The following is a 21,097-nucleotide window of genomic DNA, read 5'->3' as shown; positions in this document are numbered from 1 at the left end:
CTGTGGTCATTGGACTGTCAATAGAATATTATGAGATTTTTTTTAATAAGAATATATTTTTTTTTAGCTGACATATATATATGTATGACTAGTCTAATAGTGTGAATATTCGTGGAAAAAAATAAACCAATGCGATGCTCTGTAACAAGAGATTATAATTTTTTTTTCTGCGTTTAACGTCATATTTACAATATTTACAAACTTACCTGTAACAAGAGAAACCACAAGTTGTAATTCTTTGTTACACCTCTAACTGTTAATATAAACTTAATATGTTAAACAATATCTTACACTTTTTAAATTAAACAATATTTTACCGAGTTATGTCTTACCGAGTTGTTCTGGATTATATAGCCTTAATATTTTACCAAATCCGAGACGAACGTAAATTTCTTGAATTTTAATCTGAAACCTTTTTTTTGTTATTGCCTCTAATACCTGTTTTATATGTTCCACGTGTTTCTCAAACAATGGTGAGTATATCAAGATATCAACAATATCTTACACTTTTTATATTAAACAATATTTTACAATTTTTATTTAAACAATCTATACCAACTGATTCCATGTATTCATTTCTTCTGATCAGTAATACCAACTTATGTAGCTCACACCAATGTACAATAAAGAAAGTATTTTGTTTACATAAATATATATATATATATATATATATAATATTTTCTGTGGTCAAACATTAAATAATTATGGAGAACCAAAAAAAAAGAAAAGAAAAAACCATTTTGGATGAAAAATCATAATTTAATAATAATAATTATACAAGTATAATAAAGAAAATTTGTAATTTTTTATTAGACAACACATAAGATATTTTTGACAAACAAAAGGAGATTTTGAGGTTAATTATAACACATTACTATTTTAAAATATACATACGTGTGAGCTTTAATTTTCATCAATTTTTCAAGTCATGAGTTGAAAATGTGTGTGTGTAGATTTTGGTCCAAACCGATGCCACCTGTATACATTATAATTGTCTATTTATTTCCTCATTTTGAAGTTGTTGTAGTACATCACCGCCGCTTGGTCGAGCGTCCGTTTCTTCTTTAAAGTACATGATTGTACGGTTTAAAATACGTTTTAATTCTTGTCTGGCCATCTGGGGAGTCTCTAGAAGTTCGACGTCGTCATATACGCCAGTACTCACCAGGCCCATCATGTTACCATACCGTTGACTAAACTCCATGCATGTCAGTTTAAAGAATTCTTTTCGTTCATTCAAACCCCCCCTTTCGGACACTCTTACTACGTTGATGGCGTCTCTCATTTGAAGCACCGGCGCAGTCGATATTAAATATAATTTAAACTTGTTGTAAATAAGTTCTATTATAGGAATAATCGTATCAAAGAGCTCATTAATTGCCTTCGATGCCTTCTTCGTTATCATTTTATTTGATACATGGCATAATCTACTCAACATCGAAATTCCTTCACTTTCGATTACGTTCATAAGCCGAATATATGCCTGGGCGTAACGTCCATTATCTACACAGTTCATCATCACTGCATTCAATGTTTGACCTACGGCACCACCGCAATAGGTTTGCAGTATAATGGCCATATAGCTTTCTGTTATTTCTATATTGGTTGTCGGCGCATATTCAGTGATTAAAATATTATACCGCAGATCTTCAGTAACCGTAAAGGGTGGCATCACATTGTAGTATTCATATTGCACTTGTACGTCTGGGTTACTAACGCATCTTTTCTGCGGTGCTTCTTCGGTCTGGTTCGGTTTATCTCGAGTGTAGCACGTATTGTCCAAAAACACCAAACTCATAAAGTTCGACTCGGTTATTAGCAAATTCTGAATAGTTTCCAATGTGATCATCGTTTGACAACCGCTAAGACTGCATAGTGCAATAACACAAATTTGGAACACAAACATTTTTTAACTCGTATTCGTTGAGTGTCGAAAATAATCAAAACAGGTAAACTATGAACACCAAAAACTTTCATAAAAGAATAACCGCTCACACTACTGCAATGCGGGTTAATACCTTGCTTGGTTACATTGTACCTATTTAGTTTAGGAACGAGCTAAGGCTTTATTTGTTCAATGTTATGTTTGAAGAGCTGTTGTTATTCGCGCGCGTTTGACAAAAACAACATGGTACCGTTTCTTTTTCATGGTGACTTTGGCTGTACAGAAAGAAAAAGACATATTATTCTGTTTTATAATTTTATGGGTTTTAGCGCGCACAATTTTGATATATTTTTTAAAAAATAAATCTATTAATTTAAGATTTACTAAAAACTGTATAAAAAAAAGGTCTAACACTTTAGACGAATTTAAGAGCGTCATAGTCAACCAATCATACTGTACAACATTTATTGAAATAATAATACTTTGAAAAAATCGATTATAGATTATTCCGCTAGAAAGTACTAGCAAGATGAAATATAACAAATTATATTATTTTCGACATTTTCAAAAAAGTTATAGGGCATTGTAGTTTTAAGTTGAAAAATTTGTAATTTTTTTAGGTGTTTTTTTCGAATTTGATGGGGAAAAGGGTTCCTTTTTTAAATTTTTGGCCTTATAAAGTACCTTTCAGGTATGATTTCTGATCTGAGTTGCTACACGAAGAAATCGGTTCAGCAGTTTACGAGATATAGTGAGTCCAGACACACAAAAAAAAAACAAAAACACATCATTGTAAAAACAATACCTTCTCAGCTCCGCACCGAAGCTCAAAAAATAAATAATAATTATCCATCGTGGTAATTTCAGCGATTTTTTATTTGAGATATTATTAACGTATGAAGCAATATTGAAATTTATTTGTGATAGAACTTATATAAATAAATTATAAATATAAATTTGCGATTTACAGAGTTGCTACTCGAAGGAGTTGGTCTAGTATTAAAAAAGTTACAGTGTATACAGATAAAAAAAAAACACATCAGAGTAAAACCAATCCTTCTCCGCTTTGCATCGAAGCTAAAATAAGATTCTGTTTTTGTTTACTCGAAACTTAGAATTTTCGTAGGCCGTATTTGTTGATGAGTTGTTTTGAACGTTTTTATTATTTTGTCAAAACAACTACCTTGGTTTTTCAATCATAACGAAAATTTTTTTTTTTTAAACATATAATGTACTCGCTTTTACCATAACCTAAGTTCAATCAAAACATACCGTCAAACGTTAACATACGCAGATACGCAACACCACCGTTCCAAAAAAGTACAGTTTTCTACACACACATGTTTGTATATCTCTAGTTAAACTATCTCGTCGATTATTATTATTTCAGAGTGTATTTTATAGTAATATATTATATTTATTGATATCAATATAACAACTCTGGTGATAAAAAATTCCAAAAAATGTTCGTTGAAATTATTTAAACATATATTATTATGTATAATTGTGTAAATAAAATTGAAAAAATGAGAGTACACATATACACAATTTCAATACATGAAATATTACATGTACTTCAACTCTAGATTGAGTTGATAAAGCTTCAACGCTAATGAAATGGGATCATTTATTTTAAAAACTATAAACAAATTTGACTGTATCATAGCTAATGAATTACCCTTTTCATACATTTATAGTAGTGATCCATCTAATCTAACTATCACTGTATAATATTACTGTATTATATACTTACGTACCTTTTACATAAACTTGTACTTGACGACGGCGGCGTCTCGGATTATAGTTTTTTGTTCTTGTGAAATAAGATAACATATATTTCTAGTCACATGTTGTTATTGTATCTGAATTAAAGGGTAAAAACATGATAAAAACAACTATTATAAAAATAGTTTCTGTCAATTTAATGGGGGATAAATAAACAATATTTGATTTACCTGAATGTTAGAAACAATAACTAAAAATCAGTCACCGTAGATTAGAAGTATTGGCATTGACTACATAATATTGTAATGATGTCAATTAATCATTTAAACAAACTTTTTTTTATATTCAAGATATAAGGTAGAAACCTTGGAAAGTATCTTAGTTTGTATGTAATTTGGCCCTTTCCGTTCTCATTCGTATACTTAATGAAAACAAGAATACAAATAAAATAAATGAACATACAGAAAATTATTCAGTAATATTGTATATGTATTAATTATGAAGCATAATATTTCATTTATCGTATGGTATTATTTTTTATGGTTTTTGTTCACGCCAATAGGGCGGTAGAACATGTGCAGAGAAATTCCCAGGGATTGGATACGACAACTCTAAAACCGACTTGATGAAATGTTGGTCCACATTACCCATACATTTTGCGACTTCGTTGACGAAAATTACAGCTGACTCGTGATTTTTCTTTATAGCGGTCGCGAATTCCTCCAACATGCTTACCTCGTGAAGGATTTGCCGAATGTCTTCTTCGACTTTATGCCAGACTGTGCAGCCTGGAAAAATCGAAGAGATTTCCAACAAATCTAATCTGATATTATCGATAACCGCATTGGAATATTCCGGCAAAGGACTTACGACTTGCAAGAAATTTAACGTTTTGAATAAGGGCTCGTTGTTGTGCGACCCGGTAATGTTGACGAATGTAGTGACCGTCTCGTGCATTGCAGCGTTCGATTCTCTTCTGTTTTCGTCGGTGACCAGCAATAAGTGAATGTATATTATTCGGAATATGAGTATATTGATCAGCGTGAAGAACAGTGATCGGTACTGCCTTACACCTTCTAAAGCAGTGTACAGGTTCGTAGGATCTAAGGCCTTCTGGTACGCTTTTGAAAACTCACCGGACACGTCACCCCAAATTTCGTAGAATTTGTCAGTTGCATTTGTGATAGAATCAATATAATGAACAACCTTATTTATATTTTTATGACCGAAGAGCAAGTTGTTGACATCGATGAGTTCGTAGGACTTGTTTTCTTTGGTGACACGTATCAGGTCCGGACGAATTAGGTCGAAGTGTTTTTTAATCTTGTTGGAAATATGTTTGACCGTCTCAAACTTACTGTCGACCAAGGAGAATTCGTTGTCACCCGGACAGTCCATCATGGACTCCGACAGTTGTTCCATGATCATTTCGTGCACATATGTCATTTGACTGGGGCTAAATATTTTATAATATTCGATAATATTTTCAACGTACAAATTGAACAGCCACATCGGATAGAGGATCCCGCTGCCATAGTTGGCGTTGATGTTGTAGAGTATCACCAAAGCGTCTTTTGGAATTCTTTCGAACCCTTCGAACTTAAGCGGGCTGAATTCACGCATCGTGGCTAGTTGCATAACTGACAGACATATCGTTTGAATGCCGCACCGTGTGTTTAACTTTATCTCTTCCACTGTGCTGGCTAGATCCTGACTGGTGCTTGGATTGGGATTATTGTATCCCAGGTCCAAATATATCAAAAATCTATTGTAATCTTCATGAAGGAATTGTCCTTTACAAATCGGCTCGAACGCCCCGTACACGTCTAGAGTGTAAACGCAAAACAACAATGTCGACAATAGAAAACCGCGGTGATCCATCGGAAACGATTATTTTTTACACAGACAAAAAGTTTTTAGTTTATAATATTTCAAATCCTGCTAAAGTCAATTCCGTCATACAACTGAGCTCTGGCTTTTTCGACTCGACTACTGTAAGCAACTACATGTACTGAAGAACATAGTAAATAAACATATTATGAGTAATAATAATACATGAAAAAATACTTTTCACTTATTAATTGCGTTAGTAAATAAAAAACCTTGAAGGGTTGCGTGTAAAAACACAATTTTTCAAGTATTTTTCGGTTTGATGCAAACAACATTTGATCAATAGCATTTTTCTAAACCAATACACATCCACAAAAACAATTTTACAAATTTTCTTGTAGGATATTAAAAAAAAAAATTTTTTTTCTATCCTAGTCATATTATATACGAATTGTTAAAATTATGGAAAATATTTAGGCTTGGGTAGCTAGGCTATTTAAGTAGGCAATTGTGCATTTCTTATAAAGCCACACTATCTCCTCTTATTCTCTTCAGTAAATCTATAGCCTGTTTCTGGATAGTAAAAAAGTTCAACTCCTCTGATCCGGGACATTCAGGTATCTTTGATAATGAAGTTATCAGAAAAGCTAGCGTTCTCTACCAGCCTCTACACCTAACCTTCCTCCTTTCGAATTCCACACACAAGTATCAAAAAAAAAAATTATCTTTATTTGATTTTTTAACCGTAGTTTTTGGAATTGTAGTGTAAATCTATTATACGTAGAATTGTTTTTTTTTATTCTAACAGAAAAATCATTTTCAGTGGCAAAAATACTGTGAAAACATGAAAACGATAATATGCAAAATGTTATAAAAGCAAATAGTAGTATATCGACTTGTACCGACAAAGAAAACATAATTTTTTTTTAATATTCTTGTAGTTGCGGCGTTTGTACAAATAAGAACTATTACAACGACAACAGCAGAAAACGCAAAAACCATTTTACTGTCAAATGAATATATTTTCAATTCAAATCTACGCATAGAGAAAATATCTGTTTATACTTTTACTTTATAATAAAAACAGCTATAATACTTTTAAAGCAAAAATTATTCATATTGATTAGGATTACATAAGCGTGGAGAAAATAGTGAAATTTAGAACTTTAGATTTAATGCTTGTTTTATGAGATTAGCTCTTCAAAAAAGTATTTAAAAAAATGAACATAACAACATTTTAGGGAGGGTAAAATATAATTTCCTCTCTGAGGAAGTCTTGAAACATTTTAAATACTCAAAAATGGTAGCAACCCTGTTAAATGATGCCCATTTAGTGGCACTTGCAAAAAATACAACAATACATTTAAATGACAATTACACATAGGGCTTTACACATTAAATGAATTGTTTCCACTAGAAGTTGAACAAAAGTAAAAAAGAAAGCAGAGTTTAAACATTATGTTATCTTTATAAATTAGTCACAAATATAAAATAGGTTTATTTATTATCCACAAATTACAAAGCAATAAATGTTTACAATGTGCATTAATTTTTTGCAAGATTTATAAGAACCATACTCATCGATTAATATGTCATCATACATAGGTTCTTCAGGAAAATCATAACTAGGTATTACATAACAGCATTCAGCCCATCATTTTTTTATTATTTATTAGCGTCGAGCTCACTCGGCATTTAAACAAAAACCATGACGTCACATGTTTGAAATCACCGTTACCAGAGGGTAAAGGAAAAAATTTCATAATATTATCACAGACAAGATAAAAAAAAAATTATCTAATCTGGTGTAATGTAGTCAGTTATCTTTTAAACTTAGTGATTCCAGGGTCGGTGCTAAGAAATATGCAAGAGGGGGGGGGGGTGTCAAAATGAAGATGCCGACTTTAAAATTTTAATTGCCGACTAAAATATTTGGGTACTTTCGTAAATAGTTTATGACATTTTACATCACAAGTCACAATTTTTTGCTTAATTTAATGGGAATTATTTATTGTTGAACATTATTATTTTTTTAAGTATTAATTAATACAAACAAATTTAGATAGTACAAGTAGTACAAGTTTTTTAATGCGGACTATTTCTTTGTTATTTCTTCCAAATCAGTTATATCGAGAATATCTCTGGTTGAATTTAAAATCGTGAGGGTCATTTTTTATTATTTTTAAAAGATAACGACGGCCACTGTTTTTTTGGACAGCCTAAGAAATAGGAGGAAATGTAATATCTTTACAAAGTTGATCGGATTGATGAAAATTACAAATTTAAACGCTGAAATTTTTTTCTTCGGTCTACATACCTATGGAGCTAAAAACATATGTTTCCATTTGGAAAAACGAAGTCCGTGTTTATTTAACGTATATGGGTTAAAGACACAAAATTTCAATACTAAGTTTTAAAGGTATTGAAAAATATAGTAAAATACCCATATTTTTTGAGTAAATGATTGTCTTATATCAGATAGACCACCCTGTATAAAATTTTTTAAATTCTATAGGTTAAAATTTCGGGCTATTGGTAGTAGATTACCCTATTTATAGTACGTATGCGGTATGTGTTTATTTTCAAAGTTGTTCTAAATCCGGGATTCCACGATCACACCTGGGCAATTTGTATTTAATTTAAAAATGTATTGTTTTAAATATATTTTTATTTTATGGTTCCGAATAGCCTAATATTTTAAATAATTTTATAAAAAATAATGACATTGTATTCAAAATTATTATTAAAACCTTTGAAATTAAATAAAAAATGTATTTTTTTATGAGTTATTGTCTAAGTACAATTTTATATTAATTTTAGTTAGGTACACTATTTAAAAAAATGCTCATGTCTGCATGTATATATATTCGATTACACACATTTATAACCGATATTTATTATTTTACAAGCGCACACGGGACAAGCAAAAATAAACCCGCTAACTCTTTGCCTGCAGACTTAATACTATGGGTTATGTGATGTGTCTAAAACAGAAGAGTATGTATTTTTTTTTTATAGTAGGAAATCTTTTAAAATTTTAAAACTAAAATAAAAATATATACTTATAGAGGGATAGAATGTTTGTTTACAATAGACCAATAGGTCCCATGACCGAACATCGTTTGATATAATATACACCACAGTTATTATAAACAAATAATCATACTTCTGCTAAAATCGGGAATAACCGAAAATGCATTGTTTTTTTTCATACTAGAAACTAAAATTATATTTTCGTATGGTCGTCCGTATGCCGACTATTCACTATTCAGTTGCCAGATTCCAATAAAAATTATGTACCCACCTACTTTTATAAAATAAAATTAATAAATATGTTATTTGTATTATTTTATGGGGGTTATAATATTTACCGACTTTTTGTTCCGAATGTGCCGACTGTGTATACTTTAATTTTCCGAATGGGGGGTTGTCAAACCCCCCCCCCCTCTAAGTCCGGCCCTGAGTTTAAGGTAAATGGGACGCAAAAAAAAGTACATGTACCGTTAGCACACTTTGTCGTTCATTATAATTTTCTAACGCATTTCATACAACAATAATTATTCAGAGTACAAAATATAACCTAATACATTATCAATTAGAAACCCAAAATGTGAGCCTCTGGATAAAGAGTTCTGTACATTTAGATCACCCTGTATGTACGTTACAGTTCGAATGTCGAAAGTTTATAGAACTGTAAACTCCTAAGAAAGTTAAATATTTAGTAATTTCATAATATTGTAAAATAACATAAACCATATTATTTAAAAAAAAAATGGTAAACTACAAAACTGCAATTAGTTTAAGAGATATTGATTGTCCTACGCTAAATGGATCACTCTGTACATCTCCAAATAGCGTTAGGCCTAAACGGCTATGAAAAATGATTGATTCCGCTTGCAAACGTAAGGCGGTTTCTTTGATGACCCAAAAAAATATGTTATTGGAAAACTTGTGTATGATCGAGAATACTGCACATCATGTGTGCTCGTGTCCAAAGAGCTAACATAGAGCGCTGACTATAATGTATAAAGTGTGCACTATAGTATACAACAAAAAAAAATATTATAAAATCAAAATAGACAATTTTCAAAGGTAAGCGAATTTTATAATATTTTGACAGGTATTTAATTAGGAATAATTTTACATTTTTTAAATAATATTATTGAAAGTTGGAAGGATATACTCCACAATATTAACGATTTATTTTAACAATTTGTATATTTTCGTAAATCGTATTTTAGGTCAGTTAAGTAAAAAGATATTCTAATATAATTATACAAAATGTTTTTAAGGAATCTTACAATTCAGAATTCACTTTTATATTTATATTAACTATGCCCATTGTTTAGTTATTATTGTTATGTTGTTATTATGTTAAATATAAAAACTAAATATTCTTAGCAAAAAAAAAAATCTTCCCTTTATATATAATTACCCATCTAATTACGAACGGAATTGTCTCGACGTAAATTACATTGACCTTGAAAAAGTGCTTTTTTGATATTGTTCACTCGGTTATGTATGAACAACTATTTATGTAGATTCCAGAAAATAACCACTGTGTCAAATCCTATACTTAACTATTTCAGTTTTCTACAAATACTTGTATTTTACTAATTTTTTCTTCCTACAATCATTCTCTAACTGGCTATTACCCGACTGGATTACTGTGCCTTACATTATTAGACTATATATAAATCAAAGATTTTTTTTAAATAAAAAACAAGGGGGTAGTCTAATAGGTTATAATTATAATAATACACAAAAGCTTTCAGGGCCGATGCATCATACTTCTCATCATACTAGTATACGAAAATAACATTTTTTAAGAGTTTTTTTTAATAATTGAGAATTGGGGTAAAGACAATATTGCTGATGAATATGGTTCGGTTAGGTATAATGAGTAGTTTAACTGGATCGATTGTAAATTATTTTGTTATCAAATGTAGTTTATTTTTAAAAAATCTAACCGTCCATTTACATCATGACGTAGTGCGATTCAAGCGAACACCTCAAGATGCACCTCACGACTAGTATTGCAGACCTGTATGACTGATTCACGTACCAGCCCGCCTCCTACAAAAATGAAGCTAAGAATGATATCGTCGAAGTGATAAATCCTACAGAAGAAGTCATCGATCTTACAAAGAAAGACATTGGGTCACGAATATGTCATGTGATCTGCTGATTCTCTTGTCGCTCATCGATATATAAGAAAAGTATAAAAACGATAAATGTGCCAGAGCTAAGACATGAAAATGTCAAAAGTTGAAAGCGAAACGTAACGCGGAGGTAAAAGAAGCCATCCAGACACTGATGTGGGCCAAGTAAAAAAAATATTGGAGACCACGTGCCAACTACAATTATTGTACTGGCATCTTGGTAATAATAACATAAATATGATTTTCGTCCATTGTCTGGCTACGATTCTGTCGAACCCGGACAACGACGTTCGCCGTATCACGCTGGAGAATTTTGAACGATATTCGAAGAGATGACGCCTAGCTACTGCATTGGAAAACTTGGTGAATAAAAGGTACTCAAGCGATCCAAAAGTTACTCATGTTAAATAATGTTTGCAATACAATTTTAAAAAAAAATTGATAAAATACTCGGATCTATATTTAAATAGCATCTTATAGGACTTACCAGAATGTGTACAATTTTTGTTCGAAGAATAAAATTAGTGTTTCAATTAAAAATTAGTGACTCCGAAAAGGAATACGCCCAACTTGGAAAAATTACCAAGTAACCTAGCAGTTATATATATATATAATATAATTGATCTATTTATATGTATTTATATATATTTATCAAATTTCTTAAAAGATGAAAAAACGTTAACTAAATATTTAGATAAATTATAAGTTGGAGCATTAATATTTGATATAATAGGTCTCATTGTATTTCCTGGTTTGTGAATTTTTGGTAAAGCTTTGGCATAGCTTTGGCAATTGAGGATTTGAAACCCTAATAAAAAACCTACTTTTATTCTTTTAAGAAATTTGATAGTTTTTCAGTTAGGAACAACATAGAACTAGTTAACAAGCTAACTAATTACAAAATCCAACCAAACGATAGACTGATATCCTTCAACGTGGTAGCTTTATTCCCAAGTACGCCCATAGACATAACAATAGGTTTTTTAATAGATTGGTTATATAATTTAAATATAGAAAAAGACAGGGTTAGTGAGTTAATAAATTTAACAAAATTATGTATGAGTCAAAATGTTTTTCAGTTTCAGAATAGGTTCTATGCACAAACTGAAGGCACAGCAATGGGTAATCCATTGTCACCTTTTTGGCGGAAGTGTTTATGAGTAGGTTTGAAACAAATATTAAAAATAGTAATGATAATTTTCCGAAAGTTTGGTTTAGTATGTTGATGACATTTTTCATATAGTGGGTTAAAGACTTCAATATTGATCGTTTTCTTCAAAATATAAAATCTCATTATCCTTCTATTACATTAACGTATGAAAAAGAAATCAATGGAAAGTTACCTTTCCTTGATTTACTAATTAAAAGAATGGACAATTATTTAGGTTTTGAGATTTATCGGAAGAAAACGCACACATTTAGGTACATACCGAAAAATTCGAATCACAGTTGGCAACACAAAATGGCAGCATTCAACCGTATGGTTTTTAGATTAGTGAATATTCCTATGTTAAAAAATGATTTTGATAAAGAATTTAACTTAATAATTGAAATAGCTAAATTTAATGGGTATGATCCAAATATGATTTTTTGATTAGTCAATAAGCAAAAATGGTCAAGGGAAGTTAGAACAGCCAGTACGCTCAGTAGGAGGGGTAATGAAAAAATTATTAGATCGGGTATGGTTTATTTTCCAGGTATTTCAAAGGGGTTAACAAACATTTTTAAAAATTACGGTGTAACTCTAGTCGCATCGAAAAGTACTATTTAAAAATCTTTGTTAGGTAGTACCAAAGATAAAATAGGGGAAGAAGAAAAATCCGGGAGTTATAAAATACAATGTGAAGAGTGTGCTAAATGTTATGTAGGTCAAACAAAAAGAAATATTGGGGTAAGGTTTAAAGAACACATAAGGAACATCAAAAACCAAGAAGTACACAAATCTCCTGTTGCGGAACATTTATTGGACACTAATCATAGTATCAAATCAGTAAAATTACTAAAAAATGTAAATAACTCTAAAGAACTTAATATTAGGGAAGCAATAGAAATGTTAAAAAATAGGACAAATTTGTTAAACTGGGACTTAAGTCCATTACAAAACATTTTATTAAAATTTATAAAATGTGTTGACAAATGAGTCATCATTTCCGGTGTGACGTCACACCCGGTATAATGACCTTGTACATATGTATAGAGGGAGATGTTCGCCCGTAATCGGTCTCAGTCTGTTGTTAGCGCTGAAGATGACAACATCGTTGTCGTAACACGTGTACGCGAGAAGTGTACAATTTTTATGGTTTACGGTTCAAGTAGATTTTATATCTTTACTATATATTTAACCATAAGTTTGCTTAACAGTTTTTTCTAGATTAATTTTCAATTTTTTTACTGTCTTTTTATTTGTTGGATAGGTATAATCATTATTATATATTTTTTTTAAATACACAGAAAAACTTGAGATGAGGTAGCTCTAAATGGATGGCACAAACTGTAATGCAATTTTTTTTTTGTACAAGAAATCATAGTTTGATGTGTTTTTATTTTATCCAGCGTATTGGCATTAAAAAGCTACCATAAGTTTAAAAATATGTAGTTTTTCCTCAATTATTGGTTGGAGAAATACAGTAATATAGAAACAATAAAAATATTTAGATATTATTTCCACCTTATGGTTATTGTGCCGACGATTTCATAATCTTATCAATTTAGACTTAAGCTATAGCCTATACTTTAAAGCTTAGGTATGGTTATTTGACCATAATACCGCTTTGGATATTTTACTTTGTGCTACTTTTAGGATTTTGCTTTGCTATTGTTTATATTGGAATTATCACCATACTTGCTAGAATTCGGGAAATAACATACTATGCAAACGCCTTTTTTCTTGTGTATATATCGAGTGTTTTTGTACTGAAGGCTATGGAAATTTTGATACATTTCCTAGCGTGGCGTAATATACCGTAGATATAATACATATTTTATAGTTTATAAAACACATTTTAAAACGGTTAACGTCGTGTTGACTTTGTCGGCATTTGAAAGCAACCGAGGGCCTAAAGACGTAGTAAACAAGTCGAAAAATGATAAACCTATTGTTCAAATACATAAAAAAAAATGTTTTTGTACTTACGCAAAAAAATAACTCGTGTGCAAATTCATCGGTTTGAAAGAAAACCTATTTACGAATTTACAAAAATTTGTTTTCAATAGAAAATACACAGGCGTAGAGGCCTCTTAATAATTTCAAGGTGGATTTTTTTCGGTTACACGCAGCCCATGTATCAATTCCTATAGCTTAAGAACGCAAATTAAATTCCCAAAAATATTTAAAAGTACAAAACAAAAATACAAGTACCATCTTTCCCTTGAAGGAAACACATTTGAACATAAATATGTATTGTAGTCTTGTCTTTCCCGAATATAATCTACCAGGCACCTAAGTGTACCTAAGATTTAATTATGCAGTTCTCGACAACATTATACATGACATGAGAGTACGGTTTAAAAAAAAGCATTTTTCAGAGTCTCGTTGAAGTACCGAATATATATTTTTAAAACCTTAACATATAATGTATGTACAATATTTAATACTTAGTAGAGTTTTAATGGTCAACACATGCTCTACTCCTAAAGCGGACGAATGTAATATATTTTAATATGGTGTCTTTTATGATTTGTTATATGCATTATATGAACTTTTTATGACTTTTCACACACACATCGCTGATTCAGAGGTAAAGTTCAGAAAGTTCAAATTTCATCGTGCTTTTAGCATTTGCATTAGCGCGATGCTTACCTACGCAAAATGTTGTTACCAGGAGAGTGGTGACCAAAAAATATATTTATAACATTTAGAACCTATATTACATATTAATTTAACAACATTTTTTCTTCTGATTTCAGATTTTTTCGTAAGACCATTTTTCAATAAGATACAAGTTCTATTTTAAATAATTTTAAAATTAAAAAAAAATGAATACCATTTATTGTACCCATAGATCATCATAAATGTCTCATTTGAAGCTCGGTAGACCTTTCCGTGACACCCTATATTACAATTTTTTCAAAATTCTGTATTCCAACATTAAGTCTTTAAGGAGAACAAAAAAAAATTGCACTTTGATAACTAATGAAACCATTTTGAGCAAAAAATTACAATACAATAATAATAATAATCATCCGGTAATAAAATAACTTAAATTTTTAGAAAATTCACACAATTTGCATATAACAAATTGATTTAATTTCATAGAGTAAACAATAAAATCGAAGATGATATTATTTATTTTATTAGACACAGAACAAACCCAAAGCACAAAAAAAAAGTAAGTTCATAAGTTTGTTAATTTTAAAAATAAATTAGTCAATAAGAAATAAGATAATACTCCTAGAAAGACTATTTACAATATTAAAGAAGAGCATTCATTGGCGAACCGCATTAGTCGAATAGTAGAGGAGTTTGAGCCATAGTTTGTAGGAAAGGGATTAGGAAGAGGATGATAGAGTGTATGCTAAGGTAGGTTTGCGGAAATTTTTCAATAAAAGTAGAGAATAAAATAATCTGTTTTATTAGTGAGAAAGGAAATATTAGCCTCATGTCTACGATTAGCTAGTTTAGTCGTTAGGACAAAGAATATTATCAGTTGTAGTATAGTTCTTATAGATAAATGTATTTTAGCAAATAAGCCATTTAATGTAGGCCAAATAAATAAAATCAAGCTATACAAAATTGTCTACACAGTAAAAATCCAATCACGGTTATTATTTAAGGCCGCCCAAATTACTATGTCGGATGCACTCTCCCGTAAGCGACCGTTCTGTTACGAGGAGGGTATTGTCGCGTGCATTATTGTTTTTACATTGTTTTTACGAATATTATAATTGTGTGTGTGTTTATTGACTTTTGAGCTGCTTTTCTTTTACTTAATTTAAAAGTGTTACCTTTTCTCCAGTCGCTTTTAAGGTAATTCGAACTAAGTGTTCTTTAGTAATAAGTGTACTGTGATAAAGACCGCATCTCCCGAGGCAGCCAAAGTACGGCTCTTGTTTCTTTGCTAGTGTCAGTACTTGCGATCAAGCTACAAACCTGTTTATTATAGTTATAAAGCTAGACAATATAATTGTCCCGAGGCATTAAACTATTTATAATCAGAGGCTTGCTCGTTGGATGGATAATCACCTGAGGCAGAAACAATCCGGAAGGTGACTAGAGATCTGCCACATTTATGCGCACTTACTAAAAGGCACCTTAGTGTTTAGGTAAAAGGTATTAAGTAATTTTACTTACATTTCATTAACTTTAATTAAAAATAATATACTGAAAATTATTGACTTTTGTTTAAAAAAATAAACATATATTATACTCTAACACTTTTTTTTAATACTCTAATTATTTCCAAACTTGTATGGAATATTCTTTAAACAAAGTACTACCGGTAAACATTGGCAAACCAAAAAAATAGCGTAAACCATTTTTCTAGAAGGGATAGAATTTTTTTTTTTTTATTTCACTTTTTCAAACAAAGTTTTGGTGATTAGAGTTAGAAAACTAGACCGAAGTTAAAGCTACAGTGGAGCTATAAATAAATATAAATATTTTCTGTAGTCAAACACCATTGAATCATTAAGGAGAACCAAAAAAAAAAAAAAACCATTTTGAGCGAAAAATTATAATATAATAATAATAATAATTATACAAATTTAACTTTTTTTACATTTATAACGTACATTTTTATTATAAGATAATACATAAGGTATTTTTGGCAAACATTTTAGGAGATTTTGAGGTTAAATATAATATATTACTATTTTATATTATACATAAATGCAAGTTTTAATTTTTCAAGTCATTAGTTTAAAACTATGTATGGAGATTTGGTCCGAACCGGTTCCATCAGTAAACATTACAATTGACTATTTATTTCCTCATTTTGGATTTGTTGTGGTACACGGTCACCACCGCTTGGTCCGGCGTTCGTATTTTTTTCAAAATACGCGATTGCTTGTTTCATAGTACGTTTTAACTCTTGTTTGGCTAAGAAGGGAGTCGGTAGAAGTCCGACTTTCTTATATACGCCAGTACTCACCAAGCCCATCATGTTACCATACCGTTGACTGAACTCCATGCATGTAAGTTTAAAAAATTCTTTTCGTTCTCTCAAATAACTGTCATTCACCCTTACTACGTCGATGGCGGCTATTATTTGACGTACCGACTCCGTCGATATTAAATACAATTTAAACTTGTTGTAAATGTGTACTATTATAAAATTGATCGTACCAAAGTAATCATTAATTTTTTCCGACGACAGCAAGGCTATTATTTTATTTGATAAATGACATAATCTACCCAACATCGAAATGCCTTCACTTTCGAAAACGTTCATAAACCGAATATATGCCTGGGCGTAACGTCCTTGATCTACACAGTTCATCATCACTGCGTTCAATGTTTGACCAACGGCACCACCGCAATAGGTTTGCAGTATTACTGCCATAAAACTTTCTGTTCTTTCTGTATTGGTTGTCGGCGAATATCCAGAGAATAAAATATTATACCACTGATTTTCAGTAACCGTAAAGGGTGGCATCACACCGAATTTTTCATAATCCAATCCACCGAAGATTTGGTATGGCTCAACATTCGGTATACTAACACATCTTTTCTGCGGGGCTTCTACGGTTTGGTTCGGTTTATCTCTTGTATAGCACGTATTGTCCAAAAACACCAAACTCATAAATTTCGATTCGGTTATTTGCAAATTCTGAATAGTTTCCAATGTGATCATCGTCTGACAACGGCTAAGACTGCATAGTGCAATAATACAGATTTGGAACACAAACATTGTTTTAAACTTATACTTGTTAATTTTCGGGAAAAAACATCAAAACGGCTATCTACAAACAAACGATATTCTTTATATAATGAACACTAATGTTTTTCACAAAAACACTAAGAACTTTTACAAAAAAATAACTGCTCACTACAAAGTATTTGGTATTGACTGAATCGTCGTTATAACTGTCGAGGCAATCCAAAACACTTTTTACAGCTACATTAAATTTGTTCCTAACGGTAATAATTTTAGTAGTGGGTAGGAATATTTTTTAGAAAGACTAGAACAAATAACTAGACGATATTGGATAGGTACCATGTTTGAAGTTCGTTTCTTGTACTTTCCCCCTTCCCCCCGTCCTTTATCGTAACGTTAGTATTCAAGCACTCGTAAAGGCGTATTATATTTGTGGTAATATTTAAATGTAAAAAAAAAATACTTGATTTATTCATGAAAAATAATAATGCGAATTCAGCGGTCACCGCGGCAGTGTTTGCTAATGTGTAGGTACTGGACTCGACTTTGGTACAATCATGCTATGCGGGTTTCTGTAAAATCGCAACGAATTTCAATGCCAAAACGAGTTTAGGCTTTATTTGTTCAAGGTTTTGTATGAAGAGCTGCTGTTATTCGCGCGCTTTTGGCAAAACAATACGGTATCGTTTCATGTACATGGTGACTTTGGCTGTACAGAATGAAAAAGACCTATTACTCTATTTTATAATTTTATAGGTTTTAGCGCGCCTAATTTTGATATATTTTTTAAAAAATCAATGATTTTAGGTTGAAAACTTAATTAAAACTGTGGGGAAAAAAAATCTAACATCTTAGAAGAATTTGAGACAGTCATAATAAACCAATCATACTGTACAACATGTATTGAATATGAATACTTAGAAAAAAAAAATTTCTTGTAACATTATTACTTTTACATCCACTATTGACTAGTATGTAGCCATGGCTCGTCTAATGATGATGATATTAATGACAGTGCATTAGCCTAACACACGAATATCAATATACTCATAACAGTTTAAAAATGAGAGATGCCGTTAAAAAAATAATGATCTGGTCTTTATCGTTATTGAGCAACATCTGCGGCTAATTACGAAACTATTGGCCGATCTAGAATTTATTTTTACATCAAAAACTTATCGATTATTCCGCTAGATAGTACTAGTAAGATGAAATATAAGAAATTATATAATTTAAAAAATAAGGAGATTGTTTCAAATAAGCAATATGGCACATTGAAGGGTTAAATTGGTGTGGGGTAAGTGCGTTAAAATATTTTTTTTTTTTTACTTATTTCTTTATAATAGCTTACTTTCAAGGTTTATGATTTCGCTATGGGTATCTTTGTTATCCTTGGTATTGAAGCTATTCATATTTTATAAAAAAAATGAAGCAGTTGAAAATGTAATTTTTAGAAGAGCTTTAAAAAAAAAAGTAAAGAGATGCATTAACCCCATAACTCGGGGTAAATACTTCTAAATGTAATAGTATAAGTACGACAACTGGGCAAGAGCGTTAAAATATAAAATCATAGCTATAAACATTTTTTATCAGTTTTAAATATAAATTTTTTTTTCATTCGCAATAAACATTTTAAATTAACGAAATTTAAAACTTAAAATTTAACATTTTTATTTACTTTAAATCAATTAAAATTTCACTTAGAATAAGTCTTTTAGGTACAAATTGTCACATTTATTATTATTATTATTTAGGTAGGTACTAATTTAAACAATTTTTTTAGGAACTTTTTTTCTTGTAGACGTTCTTGGCCTATTACGAGGCATTGTGCCCTACAAGTAAATAATATATTTTTTTTTTAGTTAGACTTCAATAATATTTATTAACAATTGTGTTTTTTTTTTTTTTTTTTTTTTTTTTTTTTTTTTTTTTTTTTTTTAATAGCCTTTATTATAAATTTAACAGCTCAACAATTACACAGATTAGAGATAGTATATACAAACTAAAATAATAATAGAGAGAGAAAAGAAAAAAAAAAAAATAAATAAATAATAAATAAGATATTATATACAAAAATTACACAATGTTAAAATAGCTTTACATACAATTATATATGAAACCCAGCATCAAGGATGAATTTGAGGATGGATTGGATGATAGGAACAGAGCGAGAGTTAAGAATGTTATAGGAGTTAGGGACATTAATTCCCAAAGAGGACAGGAGGTTAAAAAGGATATCTCTATGGGGAGAGAGAGTGGGGCAATGAAAAAGGAGATGGGAAAAATCACAGATGGCTGGTAAATCATGCAAAGTACAATGAGGAGAGGAGTTCAAAGAGATAAGAAAAGAGAAAGCGGGAAGAAGGTTGTGTCCAAATCTTAAACGGGAAAAGGAAGAGATTTCTTTGCGTGTGAGATTGAGGCCATGGAACCAGGGCCTGCTAGGGATAATAGGACAGATTGAGCGATGCCAAGAGGAAAAGTTAGGAGGTAGGGAGGACCATTTGTCCTGCCAAGCTTGAAATATAGTTTTATTTAAACCTGGAAGGAAGTCAGAAAAAGGAGTGGTTAGGCCTTGAGGCAAAATGAAGGAAGCAGTGGAAGTGGCTAGGGAATCGGCAGTCTCATTACCAATTATCCCACAGTGCCCTGGAACCCAAAGGAATTGAACGATTTTGCCAGAGGACGAGATGCGGAACAGAAGGGATCTTATATTAAGAATAAGGGGAGACAATGTAGAGCTGAAGGGATTAGAAGAGAGAGCAAGAAGACAAGCTTGGGAATCTGAGCATATCAGAAAATTATTATCATTAGAGGAGTAGATAAAGAGAAGAGCATGGAAAATGGCGGAACATTCAGTGGTAAAAGAGGAAGACAAAGGATGGAGATTAGTATAAAAGGAAATGCTTAGGTCAGGAATATAATAAGCGCAACCCGAAGCGGAAGCTGAAGACGAACCATCAGTAAAAATCAGACGCGAGCCTGGAAAGGATAAGGAGATGTAATACAAGAAGAGATTGTTAGTTACTTGGGGTGGAAGACATGTCAAATAAGAACGAGAGAAACCTAGAAAATTTGGGACAATATGAACAATTGGAGAGAAAATTAAGGCACTGTAAGGACAATCATATATGGGTAACCGGGTGTATGATTTAAGTATATGAGGGGCTATGGAAGAGAGAGAATGGCTTATGGAAGCAAGAATGGGAAGGGTTTTAGCGACATATCGCCATGAATTAGTAATCGAATGAAATAAATGAAAAATGGATGATATAGGAGAGGACAAAGACTTGAGGAGAAATTTACCAGCGGCTCTTCGGCTCCTGATTTCAATAGGAGGGCATAAACATTCCACTTCGAGACTCGGAAGTGGGGTAGAAGGAAGAGCACCAATAATGCTACGGACACAGGATAAAAGGGCAGAGTTAAGTTTTTTGCGGTGACAAAATGATGCGGAAGAGTATAGGAAAGACCCATAGTCAACTTTGGCTCTGATCACAGCGTTAAAAACAAGAAGAAGGGAAGAGGGGTGTGAACCCCAAGAAGTACCACAAATAGAACGGAAAAAATTGGACCAGCGTGAAACAAAAGAATTTAAATATTGAAAATGTGGAACCCATCTTAACTTGGTGTCCAATTTGATACCCAAATAGGAAATCGAAACAGAGGGAGGTATGATA

At 31.3% G+C, this 21,097-nt stretch overlaps 1 protein-coding gene across 1 annotated transcript in view; it reads right to left on the bottom strand.

The window, feature by feature from the left end:
• Nucleotides 1-896: 896 nt before the first annotated feature.
• LOC126841665 (uncharacterized) overlaps nt 897-21,097 on the bottom strand; it is a 47,904-nt gene continuing 27,703 nt past the window's right edge. The window contains exon 2 of the mRNA XM_050578259.1: nt 897-976. The gene's annotated coding sequence lies outside the window, so the exon portion shown is untranslated. The remainder of the gene's footprint in view (nt 977-21,097) is intronic.

The sequence above is a fragment of the Adelges cooleyi genome, unplaced genomic scaffold (assembly GCF_023614345.1).
Source record: "Adelges cooleyi isolate 19-005CV unplaced genomic scaffold, UGA_ACOO_1.1 ACOO_flye_CR_arks_rails_tigmint_CR_PRNA_40, whole genome shotgun sequence".
Classification (NCBI taxonomy): domain Eukaryota; kingdom Metazoa; phylum Arthropoda; class Insecta; order Hemiptera; family Adelgidae; genus Adelges; species Adelges cooleyi.
Note: the sequence above shows the minus strand (reverse complement) of the source record. Positions and strands in the feature narration are given on the sequence as shown.